The sequence below is a fragment of the Cavia porcellus genome, unplaced genomic scaffold, assembly GCF_034190915.1.
Source record: "Cavia porcellus strain 051 isolate PalLab524CR breed Dunkin Hartley unplaced genomic scaffold, mCavPor4.1 scaffold_7, whole genome shotgun sequence".
NCBI classification, from domain to species: domain Eukaryota; kingdom Metazoa; phylum Chordata; class Mammalia; order Rodentia; family Caviidae; genus Cavia; species Cavia porcellus.
This window is the reverse complement of record NW_026947490.1, coordinates 85,935,833-85,953,401: the sequence shown is the minus strand read 5'-3', so window position 1 is coordinate 85,953,401 and position 17,569 is coordinate 85,935,833.

Sequence of the window (17,569 nt, the reverse complement as noted above, 5' to 3'; positions counted from 1 at the left end):
ACTAAGACCAGCAGTGCCATAACAGGCCCATCCCTGAGCCTCTGAGAGCTGAGTTCCCACAGAGAACTAGAGAAAGCTGCTGCAATATAGCAATGGTAATCACCCCACAGAAGACGGGGTATTTCATTGCTTTATTTGTGCAAATTTTAAACAACAATAGAGAAGAAAGCCTTAAAAGTATTAGAGGCATTATTGAGTAATGATGTAATTAAATGCATTAAAATCTAGAGGAAAAATATCCTAAATTGATGTCAGTGGGCCCACACAAGACACAAGAAACAGAATAAAATTAGCAGAGAATAAGTTGTAACAATGCAAACAAATATTTTCACACCCAAATAGCAGGCCATATGTCCAAAAATTAAAGTTCCAACAAAAATTCAATATAATTTATAAGATAATGTACCACAGAAAATATCTCTGGATTGAAATATTGATATGTTCCATGTAAATTTTATCGGATATAAACAAGTGGATTGTAAATTATGAGCACTATAATACATGCAATTCATATTGACAGAATTTCCAAAATATGAAAACCTATGAAACAGTTATAAAAAGCACAAAGTGCATCATGTATCATGCCCTTTTCAACAACATCTAGTAACTATCAATGAATTTTAATAATTACATGACCAATGGTGCTTCTTCCTCTGCTCTCAAGGAAATCATTTTTTTACAAGGCCAGTGAAAATGCTCAGCAGCACAGCACCAGCCTGGCAATGTGAGATTGTCAGTTTGACTCCCAGTTTTAAAAAATTGCATGTACATGTGAATTCCCTACTTCAAAAAATTAGTACGTACATTTTACAGGCAGCCCATTTGCAAGTTGTCTTTACAGTATTATTTCACTTTCTTTTATTTAAATTCCTATCATAACATTCAACTTTTAGCATGAAGGTATAGAAGATGATGTATTCAACAGTTTATCATTTATCACATGATTAGATATAAGACAGTAGTTTACAGATGCCTTGTAAGGGTGCTAACAATTATTTTCATCAAAGCCAATGCTAATGTGTATGCTAATATTAACATATATTAAAGTTTTTTTTTTTAAATTGTGTGATTTTTAAACATCCTAAAATGACTTTGGAATTATGAGGATGTGTTCATTAATTTTTGAATTCACCATCATTACAATGAAGCTCAATGTGGAGGGCACAATTTGTCTGCTTGAGACCTCATATTTAAACTCTCAATTGATTAACATAAATGTCTCTGGCACTTCCTATAACTGGGATAAAATATCCAACAGAATACCCGATTTTATCCACCATCACAAGGGATTCCAGATTTATGAAAACTAATCCTAGCAGGAGGGAAGAATGAGAGTTGCATACATCCTCACTCTCAATCCCTTCCTTGTGAGGAAGCATAGATTTAGCACAATTTTACATAATATCCCTTTCCTTCTCAAGGATTGAAAGTTTGTCTCTTGTGGCTTACTTATTTTTCCAAGCTAATGTGCTCAATTTGACACCCCTGAGGCTTAGACTTCTACTGTCATGTTTTGTGTATCTAGGTTATTAGGTTAGACACCTAGGTTACTAGGAAAGACATATCTGGGTGTGACTTCATGTGGTGAAGAAGCATGACATGAGAATATCAGGTGCATGGCCCTTAGCTCTCAGGATCTCTCTCTGATGAAGAATCTCCACTGAAAGGTTGAAGATTTAATCCTGAGAGCATGAGAAAAATTGAGGCAACTATTCTAAGGCAATGGCAAACACCTGTGCTCATGCACAGAAAAATAAGAGATTTGTTTTTCCCTTAATATCCCACTTTTTTGAACCCTTTCTGTATGCTCACACAACTATGAATGTAGTCAGTACTCTAATAATTCCTAGGTACCTTAGAAGCTACTTTCCATTTAGAAAGGTAAGACTGCCAAAAGTTTGAATCCTTCTGAAGTTTAATCATGCCACTGAACTGAAATTATAAACCTAAAACCATGTTGCAGAGATGACATTAAAAGATATATTACAGAAATAGTTGCTATGTCTAATCCTAACCCTAATGCTAACCACTCAGCTCAGTTTCTGACAATATAAAATTTTTATTTATCCTCTTGTCTGAGGGATACATGTCAAGCAGTGTGACCAGACCAAACCACATTAGTACATTAAAGATTTAAACATCCAGGGATATAAACACACAAAATACCCACAGTAATGTTCATGTTTCCAATCAGGATTGCATGGCTCTGCTGATAGATCTGCTCAAGATAAGCAGGGAAACACAGCTCTCCAAACTGGAAACAACTGTGTAAGACTCACCTTCGACAGGGGACAATATGACCACTGAAGGAAAGACACAAAAGTTTTTGTTTTTCAAAAAGAAAAATGACTTGATCAACCTAAAAGTAACTGTAAAAAATGCATTGAATACACACAAAAACAAACCTGCTATTACAAATACTTTCACTATGCATTAGATTTTTTCAACATGCTGAATACAAATGCCTTGATCTGTATTTTGGATATAATAGATCAATTTATAATACAACACTAAACATTGCATGTATCTTACTGAATTCAAGAAACTTTTAATCCCTGGGTTTTTCATCTATGGTGTCCTTTTTCTGACACCAGAAACTCATCTCTGCATTCCCTGACATGAGCATATTAACTTTGCATTGTGTCATGTATCACTAGTGGTAAATATGAATCAACTTAAAAATTCAATATTAAGTTTAAACTGCAAGAAATTTATGTTCTTTGTCTAAGGGTCCCATGGACTTTAGAAAACATAATTGGGGGGGGGGTGTAAACCGTCAAAGTGCATCTCTTATTGAAGAAGCTCTTGCTCAGTTATCCAGGGTGGCCTTAGTTTTGAAACACTCCTAACTCTCCCAAGGGGCTGGCATTAAATTTCTGCACCACCATGACTCAGTGTTGTTTACTTTATTCCAACACTGAAACGTTGGTGAAATTCAGTGGCCTAAAAAATGAAAACACTGATCCAAGCATGATAGTGCATGCCTGAAACCCTAGCACTACAGTGGATGATGCATGAGACTGAGTTAAGGACAGTGTGAACTACAGAAGCTGACCCACTTCTCTTAACCAAGACAGAGGCACAGCATTGTAACTAACAAGGTTAGTTACATGTCTGTCAACTTGTCACAGGCAGCTGAGCTATTCAGAAATATTACAGGCAGTCAGACAGTGCTAGGCTCTTGAAGGAGCTATCACAGATAACCAGATGTCTGGTGATTTTGGAGGAGACTCACACCTCTTGCAGTGGGCTAGATCTTAAAATAGAAGGCAAAAGAAATGAAACCACACCCTTAAGTATAATCCTAAGGGATTAAGTATTAATCAACTTGAGAAGCCAGAAGTCACCAGTCCAATATCCTACAGATTTCTTGCTGTTTTTTTTTTGTAGTTCTGTATTACTTATGCCCTTACACCACTTTGTTTTGTTTTGTTTTTTCTCTTTTTCCTTTTAAATAAAATTTTTTAATAAAAGAGTCACTGATTCATAAAGAATGCTTGCTTCCTATGTGATGGGCTTCCCCATTTGTTCCTGATTTAGTCAACTTTACCTCAACAATTAAACTTTTAGGCTGACCATAGCTCTTTCCCACCTGAGGTCTGCCTGCCTTGTGGGTTCTGAAGTATTTTTTTCTTTATACTTGTCTCACCACATAGTTTTACTATATAAAAACTCTTATAAAGTACAGAGCAGCTGGCAAACCACTTGGGATCCCTTCTGTATGCCCTCTCTCCAATGGAAGCTTTCCTTCTCTCCATAAATACTCCTGCTTTTAGCGATTGTTTTTCCTAAAGTTCATTTTAATATTAAGTGTACATGAACTTGTACTGGATATATAGTATCTTGAGAATTTCATTCTCCTATAACAAACTTAACAGTCAGAATGCTGGCAAAGTCTCAACACTTGTTGCCATGTTGGGCAAAGTAGTAACACGTCATCTCAAAATTCAACAAAATAGTTTTTAAAAAATTAATTATTTTTTTCAAATTTCAGAGTATGTAAGTGCCAAATTTCTGAGGTCAGTCACTGCACAATAAGAAATATCATATAGGCCTTGAAATCTTTGATTCCAAAAGATAATCCTTTATCTTTATCTATGATGTCCAACACATTTTCAAACCTTCAGTACTACTATTTTAATTTCCTATCTTATCTGAGAGAGAATTAGGTGAACTGATCACTAGACACAAGAGGAGTATCTAGCCATGACCAAGTTTCTTTCCTTTCTATAGGCCTCTGAACCTTTTCCCATTCTGGAACCTACCAAGCAGACAATCCTTTAGTGCTGTCACACTAGGTCAAGCTCACCTCAGAAGATCTTTCCTGTTCTGGCTGCTTATTGAGTCACACTCCACATGCCCTAGCTCTCCTTCAATTGCCTCTTCTCATTCAAAAAAAGTTCTTTTGTCCTTATTCTCTAATACCCATGCAGATCCTGACCATGTGAATATATGTGTAATTAATTAAAAGTCCAACTCAGTTTTGCAAATATTTTTTTGTCTTTTGAAGACAGGGTCCCACAATGCTCAGGACACATTTGAGCTCACTTGATAGCCCAGGCTTGCCTTAAACTTGCAAGGATCCTCCTGTATCAGCCTCCTGAGTGCTGGGATTCAGGAAAATGCCACTACACCCCAAAAAGTGTCTCAAATTGCAGGTCATCATCTAAGCACAGCCCTAAGGCTACAACCATTCTCTCAGAGGGGATGAATTTCCCTATCCATTCTCATATTTATCACATCTCTATGTCCCTGTCAACACCAGTTTTTGTGTTTCATAATGTGGGATTAACAAAGACCACCTTCAGGAAATTGTTCTCTGCAGGAAATTTCCCCACAGGAGCTAATGCATCACCATCCACCAAATACTTCACAATATTCAAAACTCTATGAAAAGCCTTGCTTCAGTAGTTCAATTTTAAAAAAACAAAGTGTTGATTTACTTAGCTTATAAGTTAGGGACTATTTTAGAAAATGGTGTGAGGTAAAGTTGCAAAATTCGTGGCCTTCATAAGAATCAAAATGGGATAGACAATGGCCTAGGGCTTTGATTGGGCAGGTAATTTTCTCCCCCACAATAAAATGCAGATTTCAGTCTACTATGGTTACTTGCAGCTGCTAATTACTAAACTCCTGAGATAATAGAAATGTAAACACAAAGAGCCAGTTTATCTCTAAACCCTGTTTCCTGTAGACCATACAGAATGAAGAAATGGGATAGAGAACCTGGGCTCAAAGTATTTCTTTGGCTGGGTGCAGTGACTCAGAATGTAATCTCCTCACACTGGAGGCTAATGGAGGAGCATGGCCCAGAGTTCAATGTCAGACCAGACTACACAGAAATGCTCTGTATCCAAGCAATAAAAAATAAAACAGAAAAGAAAATAGAAAATGAAAGATAGATGGATAGATAGACTGATAGATAGATAAATAGATAGGGGTCTATTTAAATCCACATTGCTTTGTGTACCTGGTGGGCTAACCATGTGGGAAGCATTCTGGAAAACAAAGAGTTCTTTTCTTTTCTTATTTTGGTTCCAGAACTCAACATTTAATATTGTGAGATTATGAGTTCTGTGTATGAGGTAACATCATTGAGAGGCGAGTTTTCACAGAAGGAATTCATAGGATAATATTTTCTCATTTTGAGAACAGAATTCAGTTTTGCCCCCAAACCACTGCTCACTCCAAACACAGCTATATCCTCAGCTACCCAAAAGAACTTCTGGGCTTACAGTCGTTCTGCACTTTTCCTTCCCAAACTTACACAATTCCATCCCATTCATAGCTCCAATATGAACAAGTTACTATTACCATTGCTATGCTTGAGGTTGTCCGAGGATCCTTTGCAGCCCTCAGTAAAAAGTCACAGAAAGTAGAGGTGTGTTCAGCTCCAGGTTCTCGACAGTTGAACTCACAGTGTACACTTCTGCACAGGGTCAGGAAGTTCCCTCCTTCCTTGGCTCACTTGATTGGGTGTGCAGCTAGCCCAACCATGTATCAATGATTGGCTCCATAGCCTGTCTCTCTCCTGTGATGTAACCCTCATGTTCCAGGATTAATACTTCCATTTAAGGGCTTTACTGATGGATTTTCAGAGCGGTCCTGAGTTTCCTTGAAGTCTTAGTACACTTTCCTGAAGTTGGATCCTAAATGTTCCCAGGTGAATGTCCTCTGGAAGAACCAATCCCTTGAGGACAGAAAAGATTATGTGGCCAGGTCAGACCAGGACTAACTGGAATGGGTTGTGGCTGCTTTCAGCAATGAGGTCATAAACTTTATTTCCTAGATTGTCACAGGGTCTCTCTCAGCCTGCTCATTTTCATAAAATATTTAGTTTGCATCCACCAAAAAAACTCCATTATAGCATCAATGAAGAAACAACACAAAAACGGCAACAGATTTCTGTGAAAAAGTAAAGATTAAGGAAATTCCAACAGTATTACGGCTTCACAAAAGCTTCACACTGTATCCAATCCTAAATTTTAAAGATAAACATAGTGAAACATGAGGTTCACAACAATTGCTGAAACAGTGTCTAGCACTAGATCACTTCCTTGTATTAATTATGGAATAAAAAAACACTTTAGATTGTAAGTGAAAATATTTTTGGCTTGTATGGATATATTCCACTCTAAGGTCATTATATTAATGCACCAGCCTGTCAACTAATGTTAGACTTCACTTCATATCTAATGTTGTTTTAACCAAGTCATATATTTTAGATATAAAACACAGACAGCATGAAAGAAAATCTAGTGAGCCTGAAGTTCGAATTTGCAGGCAGGCAATGGTACCAAAATTGGTATCTCAGGGACTGGCACAAGTTCCAGGGAAACGATTTTTTTTGCCTCTTTAATCAGTGCTACCAGGAACTAAGGCCCTAAGGATAGTTACCATGGTATAACCTGCTATTTTTGGGTCAGATGTCTGTCTGACATGAGTGGACAGACCAGAACAAATTAAGTTCAAACTAAATATGGCGATAAGACTACTGTGTCTTTTGAATAGTGTCTGATACACTATTAACAATGACCTCTGCCTTTTTTTTAGTGTTTCAGAGCTGTCTATACTAAAGACTATAGCTTACTGTCTCTGCCTCATGTCTGCTACTCTGCTTTTCTGCTATAATTTGTCCACCTTATTCCCTCATTCCACTGTCTGCCCCATTCATTGAGGCCTCTCTGCCACTTTTGCTGGAATCCTGGTATCCCTTCCTCTCTTTCTCTGGAATGTCCTTTAGCACTCTCTGTAGGGTTAGATTGGTGGTCATGAACTCTCACAGTTCCTCCTTGTCTTGGAAGCATTTTATTTCTCCATTAATTTTGAGAGAGAGTTTTGACAGGTATATGAGTCTCGGTTGCATATTATTTTCTTTCAGGACTGGGAATATTTCTCTCTACTCCCTTCTTGACATAAGAGTTTGTGTTGATACATATGTTGTTATTTTGATAATTGTTCCATTGTACGTAATCTGCTTCTTTTCTCTGGCTGCTTTCAATATTCTATTTTTTGGTGGATTTCATGAATCTTGATTATTATATGTCTAGGTGTAGATTTGTTTTGGTTGTAGGTAGTTGGTGTTTTGTATGCCTCTTTTATCTGGATATCATTTCTTTTTGCTATACACGGGAAATTTTGCTTTAATGTATTTGTGAATATTCTTTGTATTTTAACTTTGGTTGCTGCTGCTTCCTCATTCACATTCTTTATTCTTAGGTTATGTATCTTTTTGTCATCTTCTAGCCTTTGAATTGTTTCTTTCTGGTTCCTTGTTACATTTAAGAGGATTTTCTTTCACAATCATATGGCATAAATATCTCTTCTAGTTTCAGAAGGCTGGCTTTAGTTTCTCTCAGGATATTTTGCCAGTGTTCAATGGAGTTTTTAGTCTCCTGGTTATCTCTTTGGATCTGTTTCATGTATTCGAAGTTATGTTTAAATTCTTCTTCAGAAGTTTCTCTTTCTTTTCTGATTTCCTCAGTTCTTCCATCTGTGTCCTCTTGGGCGGGGCTTGTCATTTCTTTAATTAATCTCTTTATATCTTGCCTCACTTGGATAAGGAGTACAGTTTTAAATTCATGTATGAGGTCATGGAGTTATTTTTTAATTTTGACTGATGCTGTTTCCAGTATTGGATGGTTACTGTGCTTGTTCTCTTCAGTGTTTACTTCTCCTGGACTTATTTTCTCTTGTTGGGCAGCTGGATATATATATATATATATATATATATATATATATATATATATATATTTTTTTTTTTTATCTCTTGTCATGTTTCTGGTTTCTTTCAGACTGCAGTATCCTGGGGTTCTCTGGCCCTCTCCGTATTGCTTAGGGCCTTACAGAAGCATGCTGACTTGACTTTTTGCTGTCATCTCCAATTTGTTGTTATCTGGGGTAGCCAGGGATGCAGGGACTGTGCAGGCTAGCCTGCAGCCTCTGTGCCAGTCAATCCGTAAATTTGGCTGTACTTTCTGGATGTCACAGAGTTGCAACAATTTTGTATCTGCTTATTGGGCAACCATCAGAGGCTTGGTTCAGCCCCAGGAGATTCTGCCACTTCTCTCTGTGCCAGAAGCAGCTGACTAGAGTCACTATGGCACAGGTTTCTGCCCAAATCCCAGCTGTTCTCTTCCAGACCTCTCTGTGCCAGGAGCACCAGGACAGTGGGTCTGCCCAATTCCAAGATGTCTTCCACTAGTTCTCTGTATGATGCTGAAGCCAACATGACATCAGGCTCTGCCCAATTTCAAGATGTCCTCCACCAGACCTCTCTACAGGGGTCACTTGGTGATGTCACTGAGCCGCAGGTTCTACCCAACTCTAAGATAACATCCACCAGACTCTCTGTGTTATTGATGTCCCTGTGGTGGCGGGCTCTGCGCAGTTCCACGGTATTCTCTGGCCACCCTCAGGAGCTGCGGGACCCAGTCCCCAGTACTCACCAGGGCTCGGTGCAGGTCCTCCTCTTGAGTCTACTGCACACCATGCTGCTTGCCCTCACTGTGCTCCCAGCACCACGTGGAATGGCCAGAAAACTGCACTGTGTTTGGCTTTGGAGCTGCAGAGCCTTTCACAATCTCCTCTGGTGCAGTGGGGCAGTCCTGGCTGCTTCGTGGGGTCCTGGGTCTCAATTTCTAGCAGTCAACAAAAGCCAACACAGCTTTTCCTGTTGGGTCCACTGGTCAGTTTGCTGCATTAAAAGCACAGGATCAGCTTTGCAGTCTCAGCATGACTTTAAATCCTCTAGCCATGCTGTCTTGGATAATAAGAATCATTATCCATTCATCTGGCCCACTCCATGTTGTCATATTCTAGCATCTAATATGATTTCTCCAGAGAGACTCTCCGCCCAATCCCCTAGCAAGCTGGCATTTTAGGATCTCCCAAATATCCCTCCTTAAATCCTGCTTTTGTCCACAGCTACAAACCTTGTCATTGTGAGTCCATGGGCTCAGTTTCTATCAGATTAAAATATTCAATAATTTTCTCTGCAATGATTACTGCTTGGCTATTGCTAATAATCTTGCTCTCTACCTAATAACGGTGCCTCTTGAATAAGAGATTTTCTTATAAGTGTGTTGATGGAGTTTTTAATTACCAATTACATATCTATCAAGATTTAATGTGATGGGTTTATCTGCCATCAAGTGTATATTTTTTTTTCTAAGCGCCAATCTTCTGACCTATCTGGGCCTGTTTCACTCTTTAGAAATAACTGGAAATCTAGCATTAGCAGGTTCCATATGATTTTCCTCCATATTAATTGGCACACTCTTTCTGTGACTACCTCCACAGTGCATTGCCACATTATTGGTTCTCATATTAAAGAAATTTTGTTATGAATGCTCTGGATTCCTGAGTGTTTTTGTATGTACAAGAAGAGATGGTAACTGAAGTTTTGCCATTCTGTACTTATGTTACTGAACTTTCTATCACTGTGATAAAATATCTGAAAAATTTATATACTGGAAATGGAATTCTTAGTGGATATGCATTTTATCCCATTTTTTCTGAAGATCAGAGCATGTGGGGAATGTGAGACAGAGCACAGTCACTGACTTTATATTGGTACAGATGTAGAATAGACATGAAGCAGCTACATCAAAGGACGAAAGTTCCGAGGGCACTATATATGTGCATCTGTGTGTCTGTGTTTCTATTTCTGTGTGTGTGTGTGTGTGTGTGTGTGTGTGTGTGTGTGTGTGTGTCTTTGTCTATGTATTTGTGAGGACACAGGGATTCTACATTCCTCCCAGGAGTCCTTTCTCCCTTCTTTCTCTGCACAATTCATGACCTGTGTCACAGTGAAGTTCAGAATACATGTTCCTTATGTTCAAGTGTCTGTCTCTACAAGGTTGTTGTGTATTTGTGCATACAAATCTGACTCCCTGTGTCTTTCACACAGTGATGCACAGCAGAGTCCTTAAGATCTCAGAGGGCAGCTGTCACAAAACAGCCTCTTGGACTGACCTGTGGAGTTGAAGGCATTGCAATGAATCCATGTCTGTAGTAAGCACAGCCTACACAACCTGTGTGTACAAGTCAGTTCCAACCCCAGAAATTGTTCAGGATGACATGTGAGAGACAACACATGCTGATAACTGACAGTGTTATATCAAAAGCTAGTACAAAATTATTGCCTATTGACAGGAGAAACTCTGTACTGCTGCATTCCATCCAAGTAGAGCACTCAGAGATAGCATACCTCACGTGTCCTGTATCCAGCTCAGATGACACTATGTCCAGCTATCACATGATCTATCCTCTCTCTGTCACCTAACCCTTCATGTTACCCAGGAAATCACTAAGATTGTTGTTTTAAGATCCAGAGAAAACCCTTAGTACTCTGGCAGTGTCTCCTTGATTAGGAAGTGGCCCTTGCAGGGGGATTAAGCCTGGCATTGTTGAAATTTACATGTGGTCATTTTCTATGGACAGGTATGTCTGATTCATGACACAAGGCTGAAAGGTGTAAAAGGTACATTTATAGGTCCCTACTTCTTCTTGGTCTGACTCCTCTTGTTTCAAATCCAGTGTACTCAGGACCATATTTCATGGTTCTGCAGTCCCTTTAATATGAGAATTCAGAAAAAAAAGATGTAAAGTTGTAAAGTCTTTTAAATTCCAACCTGGATTACCTAGAGTCTACCTTGTGCTCCTAGAGATTTGTTATCCATCTGTGGAGAAAATAACTTCTCTCGCTCAGACAACTGCTGGCATTGCCCAAGGAAAACTAGGGCATTTGTGAATGAAGGAGTCCTATATTTCTGCAGATTTTCACTACCAGGACCACTTATAGAAGAAAGATAAGTAAAGGATTACAGTCTTCAAAGACTTCTAATTTTAGATCACTCAAGGATTCAAACCCTGATGGGACATGTCACATTTTGGAAACTGTTCTTGATTTAGGTGTAGGGAAGGTCCCCTCTTAAGTTACCTTCTCCTCTCTCCACTGCAGGAAGAGACCTGTCTTGATCTTACACATCTCCCAGGGTGTCTCTTACACACTGCAAAAGGTGACACAGTATCAGCACATTTCTCCAGTGACCGTTGTGGTGTGGTTTCAGGGCCATCAATTGAAGGCAGCAGTTGTCTCATTAAAGTTCATTTCCACAAAGGATTCCTATATTCTGCAGGTCACATTCTCACCAGGAACGACACAGTGCTGGCACAGTGGGCTGCAGATATTGGTATTTCCATTCATGACCTCAGAAATCAGGATAGACATGAAACAAACATTCTTGAGCCTGTCAGGTGTGTGACCAGTTGGTTGAAGGAACATGCATGCCAGGTGTGTCCTTCTGGGTCTGTGACTCGAGCAGCACCCCATGGCACACCTGGTTGTCCCAAATGCCCATAGAAGATAAAACTTTCAGTGATCACTAAGGGAAGAGGGAAAAATGGGCTTGAGGCTTTGTGCACTCTGAGCGTTGGATGGATGGTGGTGGTGGCAGAACCTGCTCAAGGCTGTTCTCTCCTGTGCTGTCTGCACCGTCACCTAGTTCTGTCAGATGATCTTGGGTCCTGCTGCTTCTTCAGCTCTAATCCTCTCTTATGCTAGACACTCTGTTCTAGACACTGTGAAATTTATTATTCACTAGGATTAACTATCATGTGACAACCACAAAATTGTCTAGGGGTTTGAATCATTATCACATGATAACTGTTCCTTTCTGTGGCACAGCCCATTTGCTTCCATCTATTTCACCTATAAACTATTTTTACTCCACAAAATCATATTTCAATGCTGAGTGGGTGTACTGTACTTGGAATTCTTTATCTCCATATAGGATCCATTTCAAAATTTCCTTCCTGAGCACCTTCCATCTGAACCAATATCTGTATCCATTTCTCAAGAATCAGTCCTCTTTCCCCCCCTGTCATGGCCCTGCATGATATTTATTAATATTTCCCTTGATATTTAGAGAGCTTCTGGAGGTAACATGTGGCCATTTTGGTTCCTAGGAGCATGATGTGACTTCCTCATCATCTTCTCCTGTCCTCCAGTCATCCAGCATCTCCTTAACAGGGCTCCCTACACTGTGGTTCTGAAGCACATGCTATACCACGGTGCAGACTTCTGCAGTGGTTCTGGGTGTCCTGCCTCTTCTGGTTAATGGGTGATCATTCAGTTGGCAATTTTATTTCTTTCATTGGTTAATGAAAAGTGGTGATGTTTATTTTATCCAGATTTTTAAAAATTTGAATATGTGGGTAATAATATTGTAATTGTTTACAAATTGGAGCAAAAGCTAGGTAAAACTTCAGTAGCAAAATTTGAACTCTTATTTGAATCAGGGTTCTAAGATCAATAATTGAAAATGACATTTGCATATCCATGCCTGAAGACACAATAACAGAGACAAAACACAGGAAAATTCATGAAAAGTTTTACAAAATTCTGGGATATGTTGTTAGCTGTAATTAAGAAGATCCAGCAGAGAGGAGCTGGGTAAATCTCAGGTGATGACATTTTCTGGAAGATGTCCTTGTTTTGTCCTGTTAACAAACAATACACCTGGGATATCATATCAGGAACAGGAAATCTCAGTCCTTTACCACAGGACACATCAGCGATGATGCCAGTCCAAATCAGGTGCAGACCAGGAGGAAGTGGAGGTGCATTTGAATTCCCAGGATAAGTGTGACAGTGAGACCTATGGTCACATTTGAGGGACAGTGGCCTGTGTGTGAAAATCTTACCTCAGCTCTGCCTTCAGGAGAAAGGCAACTGTGAGAGGTGGGTGTGCAAAGCTTTGTTCTATTCATTACAAACCTGCTTGAAAGAAAACTATAATCTTATGACATTTACTAGCTATACAGGTGTGTTTGGATATTTTAGGAAAAGGTAGATATATGTGACTGATAAAGAATTAATTGAGGCAACCTGAGATAAAGCAAAGAAAATGTATGAAGGCAGAACTATGAGAATCCATTTAAGAAAGTAAATATGATGACACTGAAGTACTTAATATTGTATATGAGATAGAGACAGAGATGCAGGGAAACAGAGAGAGAAGAGAGAGAGAAGGAAACAGAGAGACAGGAGATAGGAGAAAGAAAGAAAGAGAGAAAGAGAGCGAGAGAGAGAGATAAATGGCTACATTGTATTATGCTGTATTTATGCATCCCTAATTTCTAGACTCTATTAGAGAAGTGCAGGACAAAGTACTGGTCAATGCACTATCACAAGATGAGAACACTGAAATCTCTGGACGTTGCTCTGAGTTCAGCCACACTGACCCCTCCCTTCCTTGTTGAGGTCTCCCTGTGCTGCTGGGCCTGAATCTGGGGACCTGGTCTTCTGAGGGGGCAGAGGAGAAGTGAGGGCTGTGAGTTCTCAGAACTTAGAAATAGGAACATGATGCATTTAATTTACTAAAATGAATCATTTGTTTCTGAATGAGACAAGTCCTTGTCATCCAGAAAATATTAGTCATTCAATTTAGATGATGATTATTTGCCATATTAAAGGAAGAAATTTTATAGATGAATCTAGAGCAAAGCTGCTGGATTGCTGGGGAGAAAACCTTTTTCAGCACAATGAAAGAGACCCCCATAGGAAAGAAGAGTAGCACAATATGAGCAATGATTCCTGTCAATACCTACATGACAGGCATGGAGGGATTTAGAGATGTAGAGGTGGAAATGGCTTGGGTAGGTAGTGTCATGCCAGATTCTGTAAGAACATCTTTAACAACGCTGCATTAGTAGTTGAAGATGTTTTTTTTAGTTTGGTGGTCTGAGAACACCCTGCTAGTTAAAAGCACTCCATGTTTATGTCTGGATTCGAACTGAGGTTTTTCTCTCTCTTGCACTGTAAAACATAACTTTCTTTGGAGGTCATGGAGTTCAGTTGCAGGTAAAAATGGTTCTTATTTGTGTCAGTAGGGAGGGAGATGCAGCTTTGAAAGTCAGGTTGTATTTTGTGCTCCCAAACAAACAGCCCATCCACTGTAAATCTTTCCACAGCTGCTGGTGGATCTAAATCCAGTAGTAACTGGAGACAGAATATCTGGTGACAGTGCAGGTGAGGCACACAATCTCCTCAGCTTCAGCAGGCTTTATCCTGACTCCCAAAGTGTCAGATCAAACAGCACACCTGAGGACAATGGGAGTCCCATAGCCAGGCCTCTTAAGTATCTAGAGACTCCAGGACTATTACTCAGGGAAGTGGGCATCAGGCACAGTATGGTCCAGATTGTTTGAATGTTGCCTGCACGATGAAGACCTCACCAATAGCCTAGCTGCAGACAGGAATTTATTCTGCTAGCCCCTAGTCTAATTTTCATGTATGTGTTGAAAGGGGACATAGAGGATGCTGAGACAGGGTTGCTGTCACTTGTTCAAGATCTGGCATTACTGTGTATGGGAGCTTTCCTGCCTGGCTTTGATCATGTGAGATTTCTCCATGCCTAAGCCGTACTGTGTTCAGTGGCTTTGCACAGGTGGTTGATGCAGTTGATGGGCATGGAGAGCACATGTTGAGGCTTTCCCCCTTGTCCTCTATTGTTGCAGAAATTCCAATGTCAAACCACGTAGAAGGCTCTTTGCACTGAGGAATCTAGCAGGAAAATGTAGTGATCTCAATTCCAGTGGAATGAGTGGCTAGTGTGTATATTACCCATGAAGAGCCAGCTTTGAACTCTATTGAAATAGTTTACTAGCAGGAATACAAGGCAGATGGCAGGTTATTAAATGATTGGCTGGCTGAATCGAATTAAGTCATATATTTTCAGGCAAGTTCACTCTAAATAAATTTACTTATGAGAAATCACTTAAAGTAATGTAGGAACATCCTCAGGAAAAAGAGAGGGGACTTGAATGGAGCAATCAAATTTTAAAAGTATCCTTGATTATATCACTTTGCTCAAGCCAAAGTTCTTGAAGCAAGTTGTAAACAAGATACATGGTTTCTTAACTAAAGCATTCACAAGCTAGGAATAGTCAGATTGATCAGTGCACTATCAGTGGTAAAGCGTCTGACTCGATTAACATGGTGCTTACACAAAAAGCAGCAAGAGGATAGGCAGAGGCCACTATTTGCTAATTCTGTTGCTATCATGTATGTAAGTTTGCTTTGCTAACTGTGCCATTACTATTTTATAATTGTGCCCTTACCTTGTGAGACCATCAGACTGTGACTGCAATTACAATGTCCAGAGAACACTTCATGCAGATGCCTTGCTTGAAGAGGTGCACAATGTACGTTGCCCATCTGTCTGATACTGTAATGGTCTACCCCCAGCAGATATGGGTTTTTCAGAATTCACATCGATTACCTCTCCAACATCTCCCTCATTCATCTCACTTCATTATCATGTGTACTCCACATCTTTAGCTTAGATCTTCTATGTTCTTTTTAGTGCCTTTTTAAAGAATTGTTGATGATTTTAAAAACTTATCCAATGTCTCTTACTTATCTCTTCTGTGCCTGTGTCAGTTTTTAGGTTGAATGTGTTTGTTATCCACCATGAAGCCACACTGAGTGATTCACTTTGAGGCTTTTGGGTTCTTACTCTTCAGTACCACATGGATGAGTTTTTGTAGAAATGTGAATTCTGGGAAAATTTCTAATGGATTGCCTTCTTGAGTTTCTATTTGTGTTTCTCTGTTTTTTTTTTGTTTTTTTTTTTTGTTTTTTTTTTTTTTTTTGCTTTGCTTTGAGAGTAGTTAGATTATTGCAGTAGACTTTTTTTTTTTTTAATTTAAGAGGAAAAAGAGAAAAACACAAAACAAACCAAAGCGGCGTAAGGGTACACGCAATACAGAACTACAAAACAAAACAAAACAAAACAAAACAAAACAAAACAAAAAACCATAACAGTAAGAAATTACCTGCTAGTAGATTACACACTATTTTCTTGAAAACAGTTCCTCAAATCACAGTATCAAAGAACACAAGGTGGACATTCAAACAGGGAGACCTCAAACAGCTGTGTTCAATGTTCCAAAAACATTGATAAAGTCAGCTATTTAACACCCCCAAACACACTTGCTGTTATATCCGTTAGAGCTCTTTTTCTTTTTTTTTTCCCTCTCTTTTTTACAACAAAATTTACACATCTTGGATTTTATTACTCCTTAGTGCTTATTACTTTCTTTGGGGGGGGGAAGAATACAGTCAAATATGGCAAAACAAAGCTGTCAGTCAATACCAAGTATAGACATAGCACATGGTGTAGAACAGAGTACAAGTTTATCAACAATGGTTATCAACGTTGTCCCTTGTTTCCTTAAAAAGAATTGTCTATCTTATTAGATATTATAAAGTTGGACAAAACAATAGAGAACAAGACCAATAAAACTTAGGCATTGTAAACATTACAGGACTTCCAAAGAAGACAATAGTCAAACCAGAATGAGTATCTTAGTGAATCTTATTGTCTTCAAAGTAGTTGCCTATGTCTTCAAACTTGATACTATCATATAGAATGGAACAGAGTCTAATCAGTCAAAACAAGATCGTGGGAGTACTACAGGACTTCAAAACAAGTTAATAGGAAATCGAAAAGAGTTACTATTTATATATCCTAATTTTTTGAATTTTTTCTTTAATTAAGTCAAACATAAGAAATGACTAAATAACTTTTTTTGAAACAATAAGGGGGAGATTGAGATAAAACAGGACATAAGAATATAACAATAGAGGTCACAGCATGACTGTTTCAATAACCTAGTACTTCACCACCTTATAACCTGACTTAATAGTAGTTACCATAGTGTCTTTTTCCTTGAAATATTTGGGTAAAACTTCATATACTCTAGCTTCAAATATTTTCATATCAAGAAGCCCAGAATAAAGCCTTTCTAATTAATGAGTGAAAACTTTATAAGGCTTCAAGGCCACCTAATGGGGAATCATGATTACCACATATTTTTATATATTTGAATCATTACTTACATTAGGGAAACTATTCGGTATTCACACATGCGAGATTGATTTATTTCACTTATGAGTATGGTCTCAAGCTGCGCCCATTTATTGATAAATATCTCAATGTGATCCTTCTTTATAGCTGAATAATACTCCATTGTATAGAAATACCACAACTTTTTTATC